Consider the following 12,137-nt stretch of genomic DNA (forward strand, 5'->3'; position numbering starts at 1 on the left):
CTGCAGGGGTTGTCATGGTGATGCAGGTTTGACCTCTCACTTTTCACTCTTCCAGGAGCTAAAAGGTAAAAATGAGGTATTCTGTCTCAAATGGAAATCAACCTCCCTCCATTAAAATGGCATTCAGTCGCTTTTGCCCTTCGTCAAACCTAATGCTCTGTGGCCAAGATTAAAATTAATTAATTAATTTAATTAAAACAGCCCAGAGTGCAGAGAAACAGAGAAGGCTTCATTCAAGAGCAGTACCAGGATTGTGCCTGACAGTAAAGGCCCCTGTCAAAGTTTCCCAGAAATCCAGTTACCATGCCCTGCGCTTCCCCTCTTTCCCTGTCTGCAGTGGTTGGGTGGTTGGTTGGTCTGGTCTGGGGTTTCTGTGGGTGGAAGCTCTAGGGCAAGAAATCAAACTATTGATTGAACTGCATAGCAGCCTCAGAAGCCATTATTAGCATCCTGCCATATGCGAGACTGTAAAGGGTAAATTCATTTATGTATATTTATATTCTCGAGACGTGGGTTTCAGCAAACCAGCTGTTTTGCCAGATTGGCAGAAGCAGGCTGACACACATACTCTCCTAGTCTCTGGATCGAGGCAGTCAGCTGAGCAGAGGTGTTTATGTGGATGTGTGGGGTGGTCTCTGATTTCTGTGCTTGAGAAGCTGTCCTCCTCTGTCTGCCAGTTTCGGAGCCCTCTGCTTTGGTAACCATCACCTTTCCCCTCCTCCATCTCCTTTTCCCCACCAGTTTGACATAGCAGCAGGCCGCGATCACTCAAGGAGTCAGTGTGATTGGCAAAGTAGTTTTGTTTAGATTAAGGATGGGCCAGTTGCACAGAAAACCTCTGATGCAAATTCCCTAGCCCATGGTAGATGTATGTCAAACCTACTTCTGCATATGAATTCTCCATAATTACAAGGTAGGGGAGAGCTACTGATTTGTCATGACTGAGCTAGATTGAGCTGGGGTATGTGTTAATTAAAACAATTTGCAGAGTTAATACTAAAACAGGCATAGACAGGTCCAACTATTGCACCTCAGTGAAAAGAAAGCCTAGGCCAGGAAGGGGGCTAGTTCTGTGACCAACAACAAAGTCCCAGTGTAGTAACTTAGTCTTACCCTAAAACTACACATCTCACCCTGGTTTCTCCTGCCTGTGCAGGGGGAGAAATAGCAGCTCCTTGGTACCTGCTCTCCCTCAATCGCAGACCATCAATCTGGGTAGCCCAAGCAGAGCAAAGACTTTGGTTTATCTTTATCTTTAGAAACAAAGCCAGTCCCTACCACAATATAGTGATGATTTGGTTTCCCCATCTGACAGTGGCCAATGCTAAGAAAGGCATAGAGCCCTCACAATGCATATGACTGTGCTATACTGTACATGAAGGAAGGACAGTGAATTGCTTCCTGACCCCACTGGTAGTCAGTTTATACCCTGAACTATTAAGATTAATAACATGAATAGTGATCTACCAAGTGCATCCTGTGGACCTGCGTTCCACAGGTTAATTATACCTGAAATAGTAAAGCATTCCCCTTGTTTGATATAAACAGCCCCAAAGATTTGGTTTTGGAGTAGCTGTTTTTCTATGCATGGGACCCAATGTTAGACTGCTGTAGAAGGCAGAAAGGGGGTCAAATTAGATGTAATTCACTTGTCTAATGCTGGCGGGGGGGGAGGGGCATTTTCTAAGTTTAGGATCTAGAGCAGGTGTGGCCAAACTGCGGCTCTTTTACAGCTGAAGTGCAGCTCACTGAGTCTCCCCCTTCCCCCCTTCCATTCTCTATCTATTAGACGGGGGGAGGGGGGAGCTTGGGGCTTCTGCCCTGCGGCAGGGTGGTAGTGCTAGGGGCTTCTGCCTTCTGCCCAGTGGGGAGGAGTTCTCGAGGCCTCAGCATTGAGATGCACCTGCCAGGGCTCAGGGCCCCAGAAGGAGCCGGGCTGAAGGCCTGGCAAACATTCCCCGGCTCTTGAGCTTCTGAAGATTGTCATATGCAGCTCGGAGGACCAGTAAGTTTGGCTGCCCCTGCTCTAGAGGAAAGATTCATCCCTGGAGTAGCTCTATGGCCTTCATTTCAGTTACACCAGGGATGTTTGGCCCTTTTTGCACACACTATTGAGGAGGGAGGGGGGCATAGCAGCCCAGAACCATTGGTGCCTATTGTATGTTTGGAAATTCAACAGCTGATGTGCATTTGGAAGCTGCTGACTCATCTGTAGTTATGATCCTAAATTCATACCTCAAATGCATTTTTAACTCTTTCTCTCTCTGTCATCCTGCATTTTCCACAATCTCAAAGATCCAAGTGTTATTAAATTAAATAACCAATGACATTCTATGGTTACAGTACAGACTATAACTACTAAAGCCATATGAAACCCCCTTGAATACATCCCTCCACCCCAGGAGAAACATTCTGCTTTTCACAATTAATTGTATAGTTATCATCTATTCCTACTCACTGGGCATTAAAATACACCCTGTTTAAGCTCTGATGTACTTCTCACTGGAGTAGAGCCTGGATCTAAAATAGCACATATTTTACAAAGTGAGGTAATGTAAAATATGTCTTCCAAACTCCTCCTCCATACTAGCTCTCTCCAGGGCTTTACCCAGAGAATCCTCTTTCTTTATAGTTCCGTCATTTAAGTGTTTGCTTATTAGTAGAATGAACTTGTCAGTAACTGTCTCCCCACCAACTCCATCCCTGCTCCTTAACTGCCCAACTCTGCAGCATGGCTCCAGAGAACTTCTGCCAAAGACATTTCAACATCAGCCAATCAGCATTCTCCAGGGCTGGCAGGTCATTTTTAGGGCCTAATCAACATTCTCCACAGCCAATAGGTCCCATTCGGGGCCAGTCAGCATTGGCCAAAGGTGCTGGGGTCATGTTCAGCAGCACCACTTTCCAAAGATGGCACCCCTGAGAATGAAAGAAAAACTTGGCAAGTGGGCAGGTTGGTGCCGTAAGCATGTAGACTGCCCAGCACATAGTCCTCCTGGTACTTCTATTTGTGGAATATGGACGGATGATTATTGGAGGCTTGGAACTATAGCCAGTCGTTGCTTTACAGAGCAAATCCCTGCAATTTGCCCTATGGGACTGCAGCTAGCAGAGTATATTTATGTGTCTAATAAAAACCCCAACTGCATAAAAGATATGTTATATATAAGTTCTATAGAAATAGCCCCAAATATTTTAACATCATTATAAAAAATAGCATCCAAAAGAAAACATGTCGGACACCATATTGAGTAAAGACTTCCAACCTCAGTGGTCTAATACCAGCTGTATTTAAAGTATATGCATATGAACTGGAGCTATTTTGTGGCTGCTTATGTCTTCCAGGAGACAATATTTATTTCCCAACTGACTGGGGCGGGAGGGGGGGGGCAGAGTGGAGGGAGGGAAAGGAGAGGACAGCTTGAGGGTAAGGTACAGGTCCGGGAAAACGTAACTTGAGACCTAATCTGAACTCTGCCACATATTTCTTTGTGATCTCAGGCAAAATATTTAATCTCAGGGTGCCTCAGTTTCCTCCTCCATAAAACAAAGATAATAATACTGACGTCTCTGGGTGCTGAGAGATTGAATCCATGTTTGTGACATGCCTTGAGATCCTCCAGTAGAAAGCATGAGAGACATAAAAATTGTAAATAAATCTTTGTTATTCACAGCAGTTTAATTTTGGACATACACTCTGTGATTGACCTTGGCCTATCAATTCTTGTACTGTTTTAACATGTGCCTAGAAATGACAATGATAGATACACTTTAAAATTTGAAAAACTGAGCCTACATCTGATTTGAAAACATTTTAATTCTGACCCCAAGATTATTCATATTCAGTTATGATTACAGTGCTTTTAAATCCTTCTTTTAACCCCACCTATTATCCTTCTTTACAGTGAATGAAATGTAAATGATTCGTTTACAATGAGGACATGCTCTAGAGTGTTGTTCTGGATAATGAAATGCCAGAGAGGGCTAGATCATGCATTTCTTGGGAACCCCAAACGTCCAGTAATTGTGTGTAACGCAGGACCAGACCCAGAAAAGTTGTGCTTTCAGTTCAAATTTTGCTGGACTTTAATGACCCAACGGTAAGTGTTATCAGCCAAAGAAAAAAAAAAGAGAGACCAGATTTAAAAGGGCAATGATTAGCTTTCTATTTCTGGTTGGAACGTTTTCTCTAAGTGTTTCTTTTACAGGAACTTAAAAAATAATAGGTCAACAATTACTAACTCTACACTGAGAACTTCCCTCCCCAATCATTGAAAATAATCCTATTTTTTTCCCTGGAATCTCTGATCTAGTGAAAAAAAAAGTGTCATTTTTCTTTAAAACATTCTCTGCATGAAAAACAACTACAGTTAAAAAAAGACGTCTGAGGTTACATCGCAGAAGGGAAATAGAAACACCAAGACCTTTTTGAAGGTAATACACAGATTCTGGGAAAGACTGATTAACATATAAAACAGAAACCACTTGAAACTTGTGTGTATGTATATAGGACTCTTTTCCTCTACTGATGGAGGAAAGTTTTAAATCTACTCCTACTCTCCCACTCCTACAAAGAAGTTTTAGAAGGAGAAAAATATTGCTAGAGTTTGGGTTTTTTTTAATTCTTCAGGTAGTCTAAGTGTTCTTTCACACAGTTAAAGGAACTGTTAATTCCAATCATTGCATAGCTTCTTGAGAGCTTCCTATCACAGTGCAATTTAGTTTGTTTCTGTATCATGTAACTTAACTGCCCTCCACTGGATGTAAAAGGCAAATACAAGTTTTGTATTGTAGTGTAAATGCACAGCCCAGTTCTGTCTGTACTGCAGCCCACAGGTTAGTATAATCGGAGTTAATAATTCTGAACAAACGAAATCGTCTGCTGAAGAATAAGAGAGAATTTTCATCAAAATGATCATAATGTTGACTTTCTGTTCCTTGCCATGCAGCCTTTCCATCCTTCAGTGGTGTCTGGAGAAATAAAACTATTGTCAGTGAAACAAATGTTACTCAGAGTGAGCATTTTTAAGGTGATATTGGGATGCTAAGTGCTCTCACTTATACAAGCAAGCAATCAGCAACCACTTTTCAAGGGCTTAGTTAAGACCAGTTTCTCAAAAAGTCAGAGATAGAAGGTGCGAGTCACCTTGTTCTTCCATCAGTCATTGCTGACTGATATATTCTTAGGAGCAGCAGGAGACATTTTAGAGCTTCCACGAATCTTGCCCTTCTGCCCAATGGCTTTGGTGCCATGACTTTGAGAAATCTTTTGAGTTGTTCATTACCAATTTAACAACCTGTCCAGACTCAAGCTGAGAGATTCTCCTGAAACAGTTGGTTATATCACTTAAACTCAGTCAGGGAGCTGCCATTCAAAGCACTGCTTTTGCTTTTTAAGGAGTCACTAGATAGCATGGTGATGTGTGTGGTATAAGATGCCATACAGAAGAGAATCAACAGCACCTGAACTCATGTCTTGGTAGGTACACAGGTTGATGAAGGACTTTTCAGCTATTCCCCGTCCCCCTTCCTCCCTCCGCCCCCAGTATCTTTGTCACCTCTAACTCTTGCTATGCATCCTGTCCCCAGGTTAGCATGCATGCCTTCCCCATGATGCATTTTGGGTGGGCTTCCGCTCCGTGGGGCACAGAGTGAGCCCGCTTAGCCTTTCCAGTTGGTGGTTTCCTTTAGACACAGTGGCTCTGAACTGAAGACTGTCGTGTCCAATAAGGTTTAAGATCCCAGTTGCCTCAAGATCTGGCTTTTCGGTTCTGGTGCAGTCTTTGATGGCTCAGATACGCCACTCTTGTCTGGTGGTCGTTCTCCATCAGAATCAGGGAGACAGCTAGTAGAACGTTGGGTAGAAATATCTGTACTGCAGTCCCTGAGTCACAGGCAGCTGCTACCTGAGTTTCCCGGTCTGAGAGCCAAACCTTTGCAGTTCTTGCTCAGGAAAAACCCAGCTGACCTCTAGGTTTATTTTGCCTGGATAAGGACTTCAGGATTTGACCTTTGGAACCTTAAACCAAGTGCTAAATTGATTTAATTCCCATTTTAAATGAAAGGTTTTGCCTTGAGGAACAATGACTCTCAGAGCAGTGTTGGATTTCAGGGTGAGAGGAGTGATACCTGTTTTCTGCTTTATTTTCAAGTAACTTCTGTCCTCATCAATTTTGTGTTGTCAATATTCAGTATCCACATTCTAACTGCAATAATGAAAAAATGTTCAATTATTTGGGGCGAGGGCCTGGGGGTATGTGAGTCTTTCCTCCTCCCGCTCTACAGTCTGCAAACAGCATTCACCTTAACTTCAGGACTTTGTTTTTGGTAATTTATGGAGCATTACATATTGTGAGGCCATAATGCCAGCTGATGTAATGTGTAATAAATTTGAAATAACCAAACATTTATCATTTATTTTTCTCCTGATGTGACAACATGGAACATAAATTTAAAAGAAAGTTGCTTTAAAAGACAAAAAACAAAGTGGAAGAAAAAGAAAAGAAAGAGAGAAAGAGAATGTTCTAGATACCATAAATAAATCTGTCCAATTAATACCTATCTGGCCATTTCCCCCATTCACGACTGTGGTACCCTCCATTTTAAAACATCTTGTTATTGAACAGTGCATCAAAGCAGGCAAAGAAATATTAGGGAATGTCACAAATGATAGCTCCAAACGGTATGTTTATGAAGAGTGTGCACCTGAGTTACTGGGCTAGCAAAGGTTGCTGCCACAGACTTAATTCCCGAACATCCTGGTGAGAGAGCCCTGCCAGCGACATACGCCTCTCATCAGATGGTCAGAGAGCAGCAACAGTTTGGGCTGAAGGCACAGCTGTTTGCTGTTCTTTGCCGGAGAAAACCTACTGAGTCATGACAGTCAGTGGGTCAAAAATCAATAACATATAGAGAAAATTTTCCACGGTAACAATTATTCCCTCTTATACCAAGGACTAATGGCAGAGATATACTTTATAATAAGGATCGCTTTCCAACAGGAATCTAATCTTAGTACTATCATGTAATTGCTACATTACAATAAGTATATCTATTATTATATTGTAAAACATGGTAGAAGACCACTTACGTGGTCATGAGAACCAGCCCATATACTGCTATATTTCAAAAGCCACATGATCAGTTTGAGAGGCGAGAACCTCAGCTGGTGTAAATTGTCATCGTTCCATACACTTCAGTTGAACGATGATAATTTACTCAAGTTGAGGATCTGACTCCAAACTCTTTGGTGCTAGTTTGAATTTGCAACCTTTTTTCCACCGATGATAGTTTCTTAGAGGTAATAAAAATTAGTCCAATCATGGAGTGCAAAAGTTACAATAGGACGGTTGCCTGGAATGCATTACCCATAAGGTGATGAGAGTCTAAGGCAGCTGAGTGGCCTCTTTCCGGCTTTCCAATCACAAGACTGTTCTGTGTTTTTTATATATATTCAACAAAGAAAAAAAGGGTTCTGAAGCAGAAGGGTGAACTTACCCTTTAAGCTCTTGGTGTCTGTTTCTGTGCTTTTTGATTAAAGTTTACACCAGAAACTCAAATAGAAAAAAAAATCCATACGAACAATTCCCATCAGAAATGATGTAAAGTTCAATGTCTTGTCTCTGGCAAGAGATGAACTCAATTTTCACAAGCAAGACAAGTTACAGTTGCAATATAGTGTCTGATGCAATCACTGCAGTTGTGTATAACAGGGACAGCTACTGGCAGAGAGAACAGAGCTAGGCCTTTAATTTACTGAGAGAAAGGGTTCTGTCATTGCATTAAAGATCATCGGTTTCAATTACAGCAGAGGGGGTGTTACTAAATTTGATGAGACATATATGTGTATATAAGAGACTGACCCATCCTTAGGGTTCAATTAGGCCTCTACATGGTACAGCATGGGCTTAAGTGCACTGCCTGAGCAATATTGGCTGGAGTTATTATTCCTGATGCATAAGCACTATTGCTTCTGAAGGTTAGGGTGGGGAATGGTGAGGACTGGTCTTGAAACACATTTTATAAAGGTATTCCAGGTACTCTCTGTAGCCCTCTTTGACTGATGCAGCCAAGTCCACAGAGGAAGGAAACCGTAGCCACGTATCTCACCCACCTCAACATACCCCCTCTGGGGTCACTAGTGCTGCAGGAAGATATAGCTGGTCCCCTGTGCCCCCATGCCCTTGTACACCCCATGCAACCAGCTACATCATGCAGGAAGTAGGAGTTCCCCCTGTACCGTCTCCTCCTTTTAGCACAGCCATGCAAAGGATGGCATGTTTGACCCCTAGTGGGTACACGACTTAGCGTAGACAAAGAATAGACTCAATCTATCCAAACCAGTAAGAACTGTCCCCACCCTGAAACTGTAAATAAACATCCTTACAGCTCTGAGCCAGCAGGGAAAACAGAATTCCTGAAAGGCTTCGGGGCCAGGTTTGATTCAGGTTGGATAATCACTGAGAAGTTTGAATTTATCTCTGCTTCCGAGGGTGGAAATCGGGCTTCTTGTTTCTATGATCCATGCAGGAGCTGACTGTCTTCCGCCATGTCTGTATTGCCCACCACCTCCAGCTTCCCAGTTAACATTCACTGACCATTTATTCTGAGAACTTGAGTCCTATTTTCAAACCCAAGGACACTGACTTAATTTCAAAATCAGGCGCAATGAGATTGTCCATCCCTAGTAGCCATTTAACTAGTGTCTGTCGGAAAATGCACAAGTCTCAGATATTTTAAGTAATAGCTCTTAAAAGCCTAATCAGTCACGGATCCAGCTATGCTCTTCTCCCTTAGTGCACGTTGTCTGTTGATGTTGCTTTGCCCCCTTGTTTCTGTCTAGCAGGTAGGTCTCCAGTGAGCAGCTCATTCCTTGCTATTCTAATTTGTATTTGATCATATTCACAACCAGATTAAAGTCAGACCCCTTACATACATGGATACAAGCCTCAGCATAGCTGGGTCTGCATCAGCTAGGGACTCCCTCTCTGCCATGGGAATTCCCCAGGAGCTAGAACCAGCTGTTTTAAGGCCCCTTTATACTTGTAGAGTTGGTATAAACGGGCCTTGAAGCAACTGTGAATCAGGCCTTCTGTCTTCGACTGCTACAAACTGAAGCTCCCTCTATTTGGTTAGGGGTTTATTTCAGGAGTGGGTGAGGTTCTGTGGCCTGGAATGTGCTGGAGGTCAGACTAGATGATCACGATGGTCCCTTCTGACCTAAAAGTCTATCACTCTATTTAATGCTTCTGGTCTCTGCGTAAATAGAAGTGGGACCAACCTGCAATATTCCAAATCAGGTTTGAGCCTGGGTTTCAAAACCGTCCAAAGCTTTTTTTTTTAATATATTGTTGTTGGTGAGAGGGTGGGTAGTCATGTCAAAAAGAAGGAAGTTCTGTTTCTCTGTCGTCAATACACCTTTTTCCACTAGGTTTTTAGCTAATCGTTCACGCACATTTCGTAACTGGTAGTGCAATTTTAATGAGTTCCATGTCTCACCACTAAGCAGTTCAATCCAGTTTTGTACTGTTTCAGGAGGCTGGGTTTCCTTAATGTGCTTCAGAGCTTCATCAAGTAGTTGCAGGGTGTTTGTATTTGGGGTTCTGATTGATCCATAGAGAGAGAGGCCCTAACTGTGAACTGTGACTCTGGGTTCCAGTCCAGCTTTCTAAAACCCCATCATCATGCAAAGGTTATGGGTGGTGGGTTTGGATTTTTTGAAACTGGCAACAGAAGCACTGGACAAGCCAAGATCAGCAGCCCCCGAAGGCAAAAAGCAGGAGGAAGAAACTGCTACCGCCATGGCCGTCCCAGGAGGAGGGTTGGGAGTTCAAGAGGAGAGGGTAACTGGGGAGAGATAAGGGAAGCTTGGAAATGAAGAAACTGAGGTATGGGGTTAGGAAGAGTCTGTTCAACACTAAGCTGAGTGGTTGGAGGTTGCAATGAGAGGAACAGAGGCAAGATTGGGATGCTGGATTGGGAAGGAGAGTTGGAAAGGGTCTGGGATGGTGATGAGTTTTGATGGGTGCAAAGGTGCCAAGATACCATTGTGACTGGCAACCTATAAATACCTCAGACAGACATGTAGATTAATCTAGGTCCTGTTTCATCATCATCCACCCCTGATCTGTAAGAATGTGTTTGTTGGTTGCTCTGTGGAATCAGAGTCTTGGGGTGTTTCTGAAGATAGCTGCCAAAATTCTATATGACCCTATTCCAGCAAGCAACATTCTTTAAAGGGACAGTATTTCCAGTGACTTTAGCACTTCCAAGGCTAGAGGCACCAGTGAGGGTTACGCTTACAAAAGAGATTAATAAATCCTTTAAAATGAAATATTTCATTTAAAATATTTCTGCTGTAGATCTATTGATTTTTCTCCCAATTTTTCACTCATTACTGCAGCACTGTTTGCTTATCATTTAAAATGTTTATATCATGCTTCATTATATCAGGCACATATACTATGCTAGTGAAACACACAAGGAATAAAGTCCCACAGTTATAACTAAGACGCTGTGAAAAGACAGTCTTAAGAAACTGGACAGTACAGGTAGACGTGTCTACAAAACAAACGAGAAATCAGGGAGTTATAATATACTATGGTGGAGGAAAAAATAAATATGAGACATAATTCAGTACAGAGAGACATTTGAGGATCATGCCTTGTGAAATAAATGTGATGCTCTTGAGAACAAGAGACCTCATTCATCCCCAATGTGTCTTGTGTACAGAACTAGGCAATAATGTTCAAGGTAGCGAGTCATTGCAAGATCTCCCAGTTCATCTGAAGATTGCTTGATAGCAATAACAACAAACCTCTGGACAAAGAGTGTCTTGTACAGGTAGGGTAGGGATACAGACTCAAATCAACAAGTACATACAAATATATAGAGATTGCTAAATAAAGTAGAGGCATGATATGGATCCTAGGTATTTTACAGGCTACCTTTCTTTCTGTGCTTTGTTCTAACAATTAAGATCAGCTGGGGAACTCAAGGTGACAATCTCCCTCTTTCTCCACATGAGAGATGATAGACATAGACAAGCTAGACAGACAGCGTCTTAGTTTGTTTATCTGGGGTCAGGACATTCTCAGTGGTGAGCCTTTGACTCTGGAATTTGCTCCTCACCCTGATTTGATAGAGCTGAAATGTGAAGAGTCATCAGATGCCACAAAAATATATTTTGTTTTAAATCTCAAAACTGGTAGCTTTCTGCAAAAAAAGTTTCAAGGGTTTTTGTTCATGATATTATTGTTTTAAAAGGTCATTTTTCATCTAAAAGAGTTTCAAACAAGATATGTTGGCCAGGTCTAATTAATATGCATACACAAATTAATTTCATTGTCAAAAAGGTCCACTATATCCTTGTGGATTTACATTTTTTTTACGTGTAAAGTTCCCTTTAAGGTATTTTAATAATTTACTCAGGGCTTGTCTACAGATGCAGCGCTGCAGCTGCACTGGTACAGCTGCGCCGCTGTAGCTCTTAGCAAAGACGCTACCTAGGCCAATGGGAGAGCGTCTTCAATCAGTATAGGTACTCCACCTCCCAGAGAGGTGGTAGCTATGATGACGGGAGAAGCCCTTCCATCGTCATAGCACTGTCTACACCGGGAGTTAGGTCGGTATAAATATGTCACTCGGGGGTGTGGATTTTCCATACCCCTGAGCAACATAGTAGGTAGTGTAGACCAAGTTGGGAGTGTAGACTTAGGTGTAGACCAGTGGTTGCCAAACTTGTTCCACCACTTGTGCAGGGAAAGCCCCTGGCAGGCCGGGGTGGTTTGTTTACCTGATGCATCTGCAAGTCTGGCCAATCGTGGTTCCCGGTGGCCATGATTCACTGCTCCAGGCCAATGGCAGCTGCTGGAAGCGGCACAGGCCAAGGGACGTACTGGCCAGGCGCTTTCCCTGCACAAGCGGTGGAACAAGTTTGGGAACCACTGGTGTAGACATATGTTAGGAGCATAGTCCAAGCCTCAGCCACCACATACTATCTAGTTTATTTCAGCTACCAACACAGCTGTCTTTGGATGCAGTTGAAGGGAAGAGGCACTTCACTGAGGCCTGTTTTATACCTAAACCAAAGGTTGACCTAGGAGCACTCTTCTGTCATAGTTGCACCTATGCTGTGG

General features: G+C 42.7%; 1 long non-coding RNA gene across 1 annotated transcript; it reads right to left on the bottom strand.

Moving 5' to 3' along the window:
• Positions 1 to 3,804: 3,804 nt before the first annotated feature.
• On the bottom strand, positions 3,805 to 10,173 carry LOC123344565. Its single transcript, XR_006572576.1, has 3 exons — positions 10,071 to 10,173; positions 6,130 to 6,206; positions 3,805 to 4,971 (listed from the first exon to the last, which is right to left on the bottom strand). It is a non-coding gene; the product is annotated as an uncharacterized LOC123344565 (long non-coding RNA).
• Between the last annotated feature and the right edge of the window lie 1,964 nt (positions 10,174 to 12,137).

The sequence above is a fragment of the Mauremys mutica genome, chromosome 11 (genome assembly GCF_020497125.1).
Source record: "Mauremys mutica isolate MM-2020 ecotype Southern chromosome 11, ASM2049712v1, whole genome shotgun sequence".
NCBI classification, from domain to species: Eukaryota; Metazoa; Chordata; order Testudines; family Geoemydidae; genus Mauremys; species Mauremys mutica.